The following is a 12617-nucleotide window of genomic DNA, read 5'->3' as shown; positions in this document are numbered from 1 at the left end:
AGGGCCACGTATGTGTTAGGGGTTCCTATTTTTAAAAATTTCATTCCTCCCTGGCACTTTTGCCTCTTTGAAAGAATTTTGGCCTTCAGGAAATGTGTTCTAATTTTTATTTGCTAAAGGAAATTCCTTTAATTCTGTATCCGTGTTCTGTAAAGATATTCTGTATTTCTGCTGTTTGTTGATAGCCATGCAAATGCGACTTTGCACACTGATGATAATCAGGCAGTTTGTGATTTGTCTGTCTCTTTGAGAATTCCATACCTTGGGAACTTCGTTTCTCTGATGGCAGTTCTCATCTGGGCCACTGCACTAGCCTTCACACTGGCCTTGTCACCGGTGACGCCGTCCGGCTCCTTCTGGAAGCACAGATGACTGCTGCCTCCCTTCTGCTAAACCTCCTTGGCCCCCTTTGTCTAAAGAAAGCTCTGGAAGCTCTAGGAAACCCCTTAGCAGGGCACAGAGGTCCTTTGGGGTCTGCATCCACTTGTCTTATGCTTATCTCGGCAAGCGGGAGCCCTTTAGATCCGGAACAGTTTGTATACATTGTGATCCGTCTCCTGGGTGCGAGGTACAGGGCGCTGGAAGAGGGGGGCACCCCCACGTGGAAGGAGGCAGGGGCAGGTCTGCATAACCTGGCATCTGCCCAAACCCGGGGGGCAAGGGGGGGCGGAGCGATGAGGCCGTGCAGGAGGTGATGCGGCGTGCGAAGGGGCAGGAGGAGAGCAGGCTTGGGCGGAGCGTGTGTCTGGTTTGGGACAGATTGAGTCTGAGGCACCAGTGGGAAGATGCAGTGACGATGACAATAGCCATGAAATAACGAGAACTCCTTATGAAGCGTCTGCTGTCCCAGTTAAATCCACAGATCGCCTCTCTTTAGACAGGCAGTGTGCTCACTTTACAGGTGACAAACTTGAGGCTCAGTGTTCAGGACGCCCCTGGGGCACAGTGCAAGTACTGTTAAGTAGAAAGAGCACTGTCTTCTGGCAAGAGAACGGAGTCCGCGGAGGTGACCCATGTGCTTCTGGGCTCGGCCCTGGGGACTGGTTGGCATCTGCCAGGCCACCTGTGATCCCTTCTGGATCACTGTGATCTGAGGAGACCTGGCTGCCCTGGACGCAGGCGGTACCCCGGCTCCCTGCCCACTAAGACTCACATGCCAATCCCCTCAGGCGCTACTCTGGCCGGAGGCCCATCTCTCTCTTCTGTGGGATTCAGCCTCTGCTGTGACAACACTTATCACCTGGGGGCTAGTGAGATGTTGGACATCCTGGCAGGGAAGCTGGCCCGTGGGGAAGTCCTTGGTAAGGGGACCACTGCACAGGTGCAGACGCAGTGGGATGCCCCGGACCCCAGCGAGAATCCCCATTGCTGAGTTAGGAGAAGCAGGGGCATAGCCCTGCAAGGTAGGGGAATTTGCATCCTAACATAGAAAGACCTCTGCCAAAAGAGCTGAAAACAACATGGTGATTTTTAAAGGCTCAGCTCCATTTCACAGGGACGTTTTTAGACAAGGGAATCTTTATTTCCAGGGAAGATAATGGAAACACTGTTGTCCTCCAGCATGTTCAGTATATTTTCCTTCACCTTTGAGATGGGTGGTATAGCAGGATCCTCACCCTGCGTTCTGATCGGTTTCCCCATCCGATCCGTCTGTAGCTGCTATACGGAAGTTATTTTAGGGTCATTTAACGCTGTTGGTTCTTTTGCTTCTGACTAGCTTGATGAGGGAAACCGCTACGGTCTGTCTTAAATCCAGATGTCAAAACTACTTCCATGTATTTCTCTTGCATTCTTTCTTTGGTGACATACTAGCGAAAAAAACTGCCAAAGATGTTCCTTTTTCTTCTCACTGTGTCTCTGTTTTTCTGGGCCTGGGGTTGTGCTGAACAGAGTGTCCCAGCTCTGCCCCTACTCCCCGAGCCCTGCCCCTGTCTGCTCATCCTCCCCCACCCCTGTGGTGTGTGATCCTTTGTGATGCACCCCAGAAGGGTTGCCTTCTGGCTTTGGAATCTTGGACCCAGGCCCTGTCACCTGGACCGGAGGGAGGAGCTCGTGCTTCGCTGTGGATGCCTCTGGGTGCGGGTGGTGGGCTCTGGGTGCCCCTGCTGGCCCTCGCTGCTCCTGGCCACCATGCACACCTGGGCCCTGCGGAAGGACGCTTGGGGCCAGTCCTTGCCTGGGCCTCCGTTTCTTCACTGGCTCTGGAAAGATAGTAAAACCCATTCCTAGGATTAATTACATGGGAGATCATTGCAAAGGCTCAGGAAGGGTTCTTTTCCTCCTCCAGTGGCTGCGTTTCTGTGCTGTTTTGATTTCCTCTCTTCTGAAAACCAGCCTTCACAGTCCTCTCGGCGTGGGTCCCCCACCCGGCGGGGCGCAGAGGAGACGTGCAGACGTGCACAATCCCTAGTGAGGCCGTGAGAGCCTCATTGTCTGGCCGCCGCCGACCTCCCTGGCTCTGTCCCTTTCCAGTTCCCTGTGTCCAGTTAGTTGTGTTGACATCGCAGGGTCCCTCGCTCACTCTCCTCCTCTGTCACGTCTGGCTCTCTGCAAGGGATGCTCCCTCCTCACCTGCACCCCTCTGGTGCTCGGCTCCTCCCTGCCTTGCCGGCCCCAGCTCAGCCAGCGCTTCTTTCCGGCCATCCCTGACATGGCTGGGGCAGGGTTAGCTGTCCCTTTCCTATACTCCTGCAGCATCCTGCGCTTTTGTGTGGCTTAGCGCTTTCCATCCCCACCACAACCTTACCAGTTTGCCCGTGTCTCCAGAGGGAGAGGCCCTGCTCCTGATCCGCCTTCTGTCCCCGTGGCCTGAGCTTGGGGCCCCCTGCATGGCAGCTACCCTCTGCACACCTTTGAGCTCACCCCAGGGTGGGCCGTCCCGGGTTCCTGCCCCTTAGTGTGGCCCTGGGCGGCATCCCTGTTGGAGCCACAGTGTGACTAATGTCCTGCCCGGCCCTCACACGTTAGCTGGCAGAGCCTCAGGGGGCACTCGTGTCCCACGGGAGCAGGCCCTGTGCTGCAGCTGCAGTGTGAGACCTGCACCTGGCCGTGGGTCAGGAGCTGCCCCCGGCTGGGGAGTCCGCTGCGGCACCCACCCCTGTAGAGACAGGGTGCCCGGGGCTGCAGCCACGTCCTCTGCCTGAGTGACGGAGGGGACGCAGGCTCTGTGACCGTCACGTGGTTGCTCCTGACCTCCCTCTTTGGGTCCAGCAGACCCCAGGTGAGTGGAGAAGCCGCTGGGAAGAGCCTTGGTGCTCGTGCTCCTTCTTCATCTGAGAGCGCGCCGCAGCCTGAGCGGAGGAGGCCGGTCCGAACCCGAGCTCCTGCACCGCGCGGCTGCGCGGCGGCCTCCTGCAGCCTTCCCTGGGCTCAGCATGACCTTCGGGAAAAGCAGATCCCCCCCCCCAGGCTCTCGGCCACAGGAGGTGGAATCGCCAACATGGCTTAGTTTCAGTTACAGTTAGAAAAGCCAGAGGGAGCCAGCACTGATTATGCACCAGCTGTGTGCCATGGCCTAGGCCCTCTCCTCCGTGCTGTCATGTGCTGCTCACAGCCACCCAGTGGGACAGGCTTCCTTCCTGGTCAGGCCAGGGAAGCTCAGGGACTGGCCCAAAGGCGCAGCTGAGCGGAGGCAGACCCAGGCAGAAACCAGCTGTTTCAAACTTTAGAAGACTAGCAGGAAACCAGCAAGGCAGCTGATAGATATTTTAATCTTAGAACAAATTTCTCCGGAGTAGCCGGTGAAGAGTGTTGGAGGAAGACCCAAAGCCTGTCCTTAGAGACGAGCTGATCGGGGGAAAGGATTTCTGATGCTTCAGAGAGGACAGGCCTGCACTGGCCCGGTGCATGCTGCTGCCCGCGGAGCTCCCCGGGGGCCTTACTGAAAGCAGTGGGGAGCACAGGCGTGAGAATCCGGCAGCAGCCTTTGAGCGGGGCTTCCGTCTAGCATGAGGTTTCCGGTTCCCGTCTGGGCCGGGGCTGGAAATCACGGAGGAGACCCAGTGGGAGGGGACAGCCGAGGGTACGGCGGGAGGCTCAGGCTTTCACGGTGGTCTCGGTGAAATGAGGTTTGCGAACTCAGGACACTGAGTGAACAGAATAAATAGCTAGTGCTTCTCGGGCATTTTATGCTTCACAAAAAGCCTTCATAAATGCTATCCCATTTAATCTTTATTATGATAACTCCCTTAATAGCTATAATCTTTGATAACAGCTTTATTGAGATACAATTCACATAGTGTACAATTTGCCCATTGAAAGGTGCACACCTCAGTGATTTTTTTTAGCATATTCACAGAGTTGTGCATCTTAGAACATTTTCCTTGCCCTCAAAAGTAATAGTTATACATTTTTAGCACCAATTATATGCCAGGGGGTTCAAATGAATTCTCCACAATCCTAACACTGCAAGGGAGGTTATCCATTTTGCAGATGCAGAAACCGAGGCCTGGAGACACTCGGGTAACTTGCCTCTGGCCACAGAGGTCACAGGTGACAAAGGATGGGTTAGGACCCAGGTCTGTGTCGCTGCAGAGCCCATGCTCCTTTGTCCACACTGTTCTCCATCCCACGTGGGGCCTCACGGTGAGGTGACCCGCCCTGGATCCCACGCCTCGTCAGGAGTGACGTCAGGGCGTGAACTCCCGTCTGCTGACTTTAACTTCTGCCCCTTCATGTGGTGCTGCCGAGGCCACGGGGAGGAAGACCCGGGCCTGGCTTCTTCCTGCCTTTCCCCGAAGTGTGGCCACACGGATCCAGCAGGGCCAGTTGGCCCTGTTAGGCGGGGAAAGCTGCCCCGTGGGAGGCCAGGTAGAGGGAAATCAAATTAAAAGTGATGCTGGCCCTCACTCTGCTTCCTGCAGTCCAGAGAGGGAGGGTGGCCGGCAGCCTGAGGACATGAAGAGGGAATCTCATTGTCCCGAGCCCTGTTTTCTGCTGAGAAAGGTCCTAACGCAAATGTTGATGTACAGAAATGCAGAGTAAGGCCTTGTGCTTCCACAGGAGCGCTGGCCCCGGTGGAAGGGGCTGCTGTGTATATGCCACACAGTGGGCCTGGCTTCTCTGCAGCTTCAGCTGACACAGAAGAAATATGTGCAACGTTTATAAAGGAAGTATCTGCACGCATGGGGGGTATTTCTGAGGCTGCATGTGCAAGCGCCCATCCCCTGACCAGTAGTCACAGAGCCAGCCCAGCTGTGGAGACACAGCAGCTGGACCCGCCCTGTCCCGGAGCCCCGGGCGTGATGCAGGTGCCTCAGAGGCTGGGAAAGCGGGGTGGGCAGGCAGGGAGACCTTGCAGGGAGGCCGTGTCTGGCTGGGTCTTCCAGGGTGGGGGGAGTGAGCCCTCTGAGGTGGGGCCAGGCAGGCAAGGGCAGTGTTGCAAGGCGACCGGTGCCCTGAGCACAGGTCCTCTGTGCAGGGCAGAAGCATGGGCTTCGAGTCCACCTTCTGTCCTCACAGCTGGTAACCGTGGTGGGCTGTTGGCCTCTCGTGAGCTCCGTTCGCCCGTCTGTAAAATGGGTGTGTGGAGTAGAGAAAGAGATAGTGTGTCTCCAGGTGCTTTTGTGAGTGCCACGTGGGGGTGTCTTCACTGGCCCCACCCTCCTGCCAGCGGAACCAGCTGGACTTTGATGAAGGAACCAAGGTGTTCAGACCAGTCACTCTTCTGAGAATCTGTCCTGCCAGTGGGAGGCCACTGGTCACCTGACAGCCACTCGAATCCCCACCTGCCTTCCTGAGCTCATGGAATCCAAACCCAAAAGGTAGGTGTGTTCCAGACACCTCCTGTTTACGATGAGGAACTTGAGATTCAGACAAACCAAACACCTCAGAGACGTGGCCTTCCTTTACCTCTGAAGGAGCCTGGGCATCTATCCGCAGCTTGCCCCAGCCTGTGCATGGAGCAGACTGGGTGGGGGGCGGGCACTGGGCCTCAGACCACTGCCCACCCCAGCCCCAGGCTTGGTTATAAGTGGAGTGGACCCCCAGTCCAGCCCTTGAGCCCTGTAGCCGCGCAGACCATGGCGGCGGCTGGTGGGTCAGGCACCTGTGGACACTGCTCATTTCTGGGCGCCCGTCGGGTGTGTCCCTGGAGTTTAGGAGAGCGGGCACGCCTCTCTGGCCCCCTCCGGTCACGCCCGCTTCAGACTCCAGGCTCTCCAGGCCAGGTCTTGGTGAGGCATCCCCCGCCTCCTGTTTGCCATCTCTGTGGACTCCGGCAAGTTACTTCGTTTTGCTACATACAGACTGAATCCCTCTTGGGGCTGCTGTGAACCCAGAGCTGATAGCACCCAGACGGCCGGTGCTTGGTGCAGTCCCTGGTGATGCTCTGATTGCATTGTGCTGGGCTTTGATTTTTAGAATCCAGTGTATCTTTTCTCTTCACTTAAAATTAATAAGGAAAGGGGGTGCCTGGGCGGCTCAGTCAGTTAAGTGTCTGACTCTCGATTTCGGCTCAGGTGGTGATCTCCGGGTCGCGGGATCGAGCCCTGCGTTGGGCCCTGTGCTCAGTGGGGCGTCTGCTGGAGATTCTCTCCCTCTGCCCCTCCCCGCTCTTTTAAAATAAATAAATAAACCTTTAAAAAATAATACTACAGAAGGGTTTTTCTTTATTGTAATTGATCTATGAGGCTTAAGGGGGAAATTTTCTTCTTTGGGTGTGATCCAGATGTCAGTGTTCCTGCCCTTTTCTGGGCTGTTTAGAGCCCTTCCTCAGTCAGGATGGATGTCTCCTCAAGGCTGACTGCTTCCTTTCACTTGGGTCGTACTTCGTTAGAAAACCGAGAGGCTGGTCTAGTCAAGCAGATGCCCATGTGACGCAGCACATAAATTTAGAATACCAGTGTTATAACTATCAATTATCTCCCAATGAAAGTTCAATTTAATTATATGTGGATAGCCCTCCTAAATTCGACTCCCTGATTTGTATTTAAATGTCATCATTATGACTTCCCTGGTGAGGTTATCAGCTGTTCAAAGACTGAATCATATGATATTTTTAAAAAACCACTGCTTTTATATAGACTCTTCAGAATCACAGCACCTTTTTCTAGTGCCAACTCTTGACTATTACTGTCACATTTGGCCATAAAATTAAACGTGAAAATTGGCATTCAGCAGTGGTATTAATTTTATTTAACTCCGACTCATCAGGATGATTGGAATGGAATCTCGGTGGTGAGCGTCTGGTGGGGAGGCTGGACAGCGCACCCAGGATGCTGCGTGGAGACTCACGGGTACATTTGAATCGAGAGTCTCTGTGGTTCCGCGAGCGGCCTGAGGTGATTTCTGTAGCTGTGAGCGCCTTGGGCTCTTCATCTGGGACTTGGGATTAACCACCATGACAACAGCTGCTATTTATACAGGGCTGCTGGTGTCCTGGCCACTGGGCCGACCATTTTGTGTCTACTGTCTTATTTAATCCACACGAAACCTTCACAGGAGGGGGTTTAGCCCGTCTGAGGTGAAGGACCTGAGCTGCAGGGTTCTGTGCACTGTGAGGGACTTGGGAGGTGATGCCATCGTTCCAGGAGAGGCTGTGCCGTGAGGGTGTGGGCGGTCGGGCCACTCTTGGGCAAGGCTGACGTTTGGATGCTGTTACTAGGATCTGACGGAGTCCTGTCCCGGCACATGCGTGTGGGGCCTGGGCCTCTCCCCCATCTGGGATTCAAGCCTGGTCCCTGCAACTAATCCAGACGCCCCCTGGCAAAGTGCTAACCACACTTACACACATGCCCAGACTTCTTCATAGAGTGAACAGTGAGCCAGTGGGCATTCTCCCTACTTTAGAAAATGAGGTTGGGTTAGAGAAGGTAAGGGGTATGGGCAAGAGACACAGAGGACTCAGAAGGCCCTCAAGGGGAGCCGGCGGCCTAGTCCTGGAGATTGTGACAAGAGCCAGGTTCTTCTACCCTCTGCCCATCTACTGGAGACCAGGTGCCTCCTGGCGTCCCTTGCAAATGTCCTCCTGCTTCTGAGACTGCCCTGGACAGGGAGCCCAGAGACCAGATTCTTGCCCCAGGTCAGCCGCTGACCATAGATCACGCACTTTTGTGCCCGGCATCGTGTCTTTACTTGATTACAGATAGAGATCATGCCATTCTTGACAATGTGGATGGGCCTGGAGGGGGGCTTGTGCTAAATGAAGTAAGCCAGACAGAGAGGGACAAACACCGTAGGATTTCACGTACATGTGGAACCCAGACACACACAGAAATGAACGAACAAGGAAGCAGAAACACCCATAGATATGGAGCCCAACTAGTGGTTGTCAGAGGAGGCAGGTGGGGGATGGCGGAGGTGGGGGATGGGGATTAAGAGGTGCAGACCTCCTGTTCTAACATAAGTAAGTCACGGGGATGAGCGGTAGGGCCTGAGAAATGCTGTTGGTGATACTGTAACACACTTATTGTGGCGAGAGTTCAGGGTGTGTGTGACGGTGTGTATCACTGTGCTGTATACCTGAAACTAATAATACGTGCCAATCATACTTCAGATAAAAATGAAAATCATTAAAAACCAGTAGAAACAAACAACAAGAACAGCAGAGCCATCCTGAACACGAGGTGTCGTGTGAAGGATGACTTCCGTGCTGGCGCTAGCCCCCGGCGAAGGCCATGCCGCGTGAGGGCACGTGCGCTCACCGTGGGTCCTGGGCCCCCGCCCCGCTCTCCTCTCCTTTTCTTTATCTTTTCTGAAGATTGTGTTTTCCAGTTTTGCTGTGATTTGCCCGAGGTTCAGCCATGGTTTTGAATTATTTTTTAGACACTTTTTTAGGGGATTGCCCAAGTACTTTCTGACTTGCGTGGCCTCACCCCAGATAAAAGGAGTCCATGGGTATGAGCTTAAACCCGAGTGAGGAGGGCTATGCCGGGGAAGTTGTCCTCGACAGGCGCCTCCCGTGCCTCCTTACGGCTTGGTGCTTCCTTGTTGTTAGGCAGAAGGCTTGCTCACTGAGCATATAGACGTGAAGTCGTTCAGGGCATTAAGCAGACCCCTGCCCGTGGGCTCGTGGTGGCCCGTGTGCCTGCATGAGAAGGTGTAAGTCCTCAGCTATCCCTCTCGGGACTGCTGACTGCATTTCCAGGCCGTGCGCCGGTGGGGTCAGAGCGGGGTGTCTCTCTCTCTCTCTCTCTCTCTCTCTCTCTCTTTCTGCCTGCTGCCACATTGGTGCCCTGTGCACATCCTCCCAGTTGCTCCCATCCCCAAGAGCACTGCTGTCCCCAGTCTGCGTGGCTTCCTGACGAAAGCAACAGCCTCAAGCCATGATGGCTGAAGCCAATTACATAGCTGGACTCAGAGCTAGGGCGGCTCCTGGGGCACCAAAGCAGAGGGCCCCTCCAACGCTTCACATAACGTAGCAGGTTTCGGCAGGTGGAGAGCTCACGCATCAGGACTCAGCTCTGGGAAAACAGGTTACGAGTCACACATTGCTCTCCCCGTCCTGGAAGGGAGGACGGAGGAGGGGTGGTGATGCTTAGGGGCTGTGCTCCCTGTGGTTTGGGGAAGTAATCCTTGGCTTCTGGACTTGGCATTCTGGCTCCGGGATTTTGAGCTGGGTGACCCTAGTGAGTTACTCAGCTTCTTGGTACCTGAACGTTATCATCTGTGGGAAAGGAGGGATGCTGCCCTCAGGATGCTCGCCAGCATTGTGTGTTGCAGGCACTGGGGGTAGAGGCTCTTGTAAATTCGGGGAGCAGTGGTTTGTGGATGTGGCAGCAGGCTTTGCTGTCCCTGGCTCTGCGTCCCATGCCAGTTCTGCACACAGCATGAGCAAAAGCCGACTTCCCGTTAGGTGCTCTGCCTGAGCAAGAGAGTGCCCAACAAAGCTAAAAACAAAACAGTAGCGCTGAGTCTGTCCCCCAGATGCGGGGCGGCCAGCTCTGTGGCATGCGGCAGTGGCTGATGCCCACAGAGCTTCCGCGCATCTGTAAGAAAGCAAATCACACTCCTCTTTAGGAGTGTTGTCATCGATCAGATGAATGTATGTGCACAGTACTTAGCATGGGGCTTGGCACAGAGCAGGTGTCCAGGACATTTCATTTCCTTCCGCCTTCTGTGTTGTGGGCACACCTGACTTACAATTTCATCAAGGGTGGAGGGGGATGATGCAGTCTGATGCTTACTTCGTCAGAAATTGTTCAAAAAAGCTCTTTAGGAAAGCACACAAATCTCACCCCAGTGGCCACAGCGTCCAGTGTGTGTTCTGACCCTGAGGATGTGGAGTGCTGGCTGGACTCTCTCCCTCTGTGTTCAACAGCAAGAGCCTGGGATCCAGAATGTTTCCAGACCCATTTCAAAGGTGAAAGTTATTAGTTGCTTTTGGGTTACCCGGTGATGAACTGAAATTGGCCTTTTTAGTGAAACCTAGGAAATATTCTGACCTTTTGCTTGAAGAGAACACTCGTTTGCTTCAGTCCGCTTTCAAGGCTGGGACTGGGTAGAGCCCTTGCTGACTGGGCAATGAGAGGCGCTCTTGATGCACACATAGACACCTCACAGGGGAAGAAAAGTATGGATGAAAAATGGCTAATAAGCTTCTGAAAAAATGTTCAGTCTCGGGAGTGATTCAGACCTGCCAATTAAAACATCAGTGAGGTAGCATTTCGCCTCTTCCTAGTGAAGCCTGAGAATCCCTCATGGCCAGTATGGGAGGGGTGCAGCATGTGGGGCACCACCCTTGCCGCCCGGGCACGCGCCTATACTGGCCTTGACCTTTTCCGCCCTCTGGATGCAGTCTCTGCTTTGAGATATGGGCTCCACACACAGCATAAATGCGGACAGGAAATTGAAGCACAAAGATGTTTAGGACTTTTTCAATAGTAATATTTTAAATAATTGGGAAATCTCTGAAAGTCTGAAAGTAGGGTGATTGTTAGGTAAGCATTGGTATGGCCTCATGAAGGGACATCCTGCAGACTGATTTTTGGTGATGTGGAAGTGTTCATAGTGCATTGAAAGTAAAACAAGGGGTAAGGGGCGCTTGGGGGGGCTCAGTCAGTTAAGCAACTGACGCTTGATTTTGGCTCAGGTTGTGATCTCCGTCCTGGGATCCAGCTCCTAATCAGGCTCCCTGCTCAGTGGAGAGTCTGTTTATCTCCCTCTCCCTCTGCCCCTCCCCTTGTGCTCACTTTCTGTCTCTCTGTCTCTCAAATAAATCTTAAAAAAAAACAAGCTGTAACGTAGGGTATGTACATGAATAAAATGAAATGTATAATAACTTACACACATACAGATAGAATCATTTGAACTACACTGAAATACAAATACTTAGGAAAAGGATTCTAGAATTAAGATATTACAGTTAGAGTATAGGCTTGAGTCCTTTTTACTTTTTTATGCTTTTTGCTATTTTCCCACCTTTTTCAGTAAGCCCGTCTACTTTTACAGTCAGAAAGGAGTCCATGTAGCTTTCAGACGGAGTTCTTATTACGAAATGCCCCATATTCTCTGCTGACACCGGGTCTCTCGTTCTCTGGGGCAGCTGAGCTCCGGACACTGCCTGGCCAAAGGCCATATACTTATGGGCAGCTCAGTAGTTTGCTCCAAGCTGCCAGGTTCTCAGGATCTCCGCTTGGGCTACAGTTTAACACACAGACACCCTTAGTTAAAGAGCGGGCCCTCCTGAGTGGTTCAGGGAATGGCCCCAAAGGCCACTTAGAACGTGCTGGGCTTGGCTGAATGTTCTGGCCACAGCACCGTCTGTGATAAGGCTGCACGCCTGCTCTGATCCTCTGACTGACTGACTCTCTGTCATCTTTCAATCGGAGCCAGAACTTCGGGGGCCTCATGTGAAGAAACCCCCTTCCTCCCCCTCTCCTTTCATCCCATGCACATACCACACCTTTATTAAGTACCTCCTGCATGCTCGCTTCTGTGCTAAGACGCAGGGTTTCGAGCATCAGTGAGACACAGCCTCTGCCCATGGGAAGGTCATGGTCAGGAGTGGGGGCAGGCTGCAGGCAGCCCATCAGAGCGCCTGGGCCCAGGTGCGGTAGGGCCTGGGGGTGCGGCCGAACAAGGATGAGGTACAGAGGTTGGGCAGCTGCGAGGCGGGAGAGGCGAGCATTGGCCCAGGGTGTTGGGAAGGTGCTTCATCCACTCGTTCATTTGTTCAGGGGCTGCGTTGCCGTGGCGTGCAGGCATTACCCAGGCCTGGGCAACCGTGGCATGGCCACGCAGATCTCTACCCTCAGGGAGCTCAACTCCAGTAGACCCAATAGACAGTGAAGCCCACAAGTAAGTGTTTACAGCTCGTGACAGACGCCATGGCAGAGATTAATGGTGTCGTGATGGTGGGGCGAGGGGAGGTGCGTGGAAGACCTTCCTCAAGCTCCAGCCTCGAGAATGGGGGTTCAGGAGAGGAGGCTCCCACCCTGGGAGCAGTGAGCACTAAGGCTAAGGCAGGAAGAGCCTGGGGTGTTCTAGAACCTGCCGGAAGGTAGAGAGGGCTAGACACACCAGCAGGTGGGGGGCTTTGGAGAGGACCTGACAGTTGACAGAAACCTGAAGGGGAGGGTGTCACAAGACAAGGTTCTGGATTTGGAGGCCAGAAGGCGACGGGCGGGGCGCAGCTGTGGGGTGTGGCTTGTGTGAAGAGATGACAGGGGGCGCTGCTG

General features: G+C 54.1%; 1 protein-coding gene across 4 annotated transcripts in view; it reads left to right on the top strand.

Moving 5' to 3' along the window:
• The window catches only part of TRAPPC9 (trafficking protein particle complex subunit 9), a 544520-nt gene that overhangs the window by 403354 nt on the left and 128549 nt on the right, over positions 1–12617 (top strand). The gene's annotated exons all lie outside the window — the stretch shown is intronic.

Source organism: Callorhinus ursinus, unplaced genomic scaffold (genome assembly GCF_003265705.2).
Source record: "Callorhinus ursinus isolate GAN/ISIS: 27379988/994484 unplaced genomic scaffold, GSC_fseal_2.0 scaffold5, whole genome shotgun sequence".
Taxonomy (NCBI): domain Eukaryota; kingdom Metazoa; phylum Chordata; class Mammalia; order Carnivora; family Otariidae; genus Callorhinus; species Callorhinus ursinus.
This window is presented reverse-complemented; position numbering and strand designations above follow the sequence as displayed.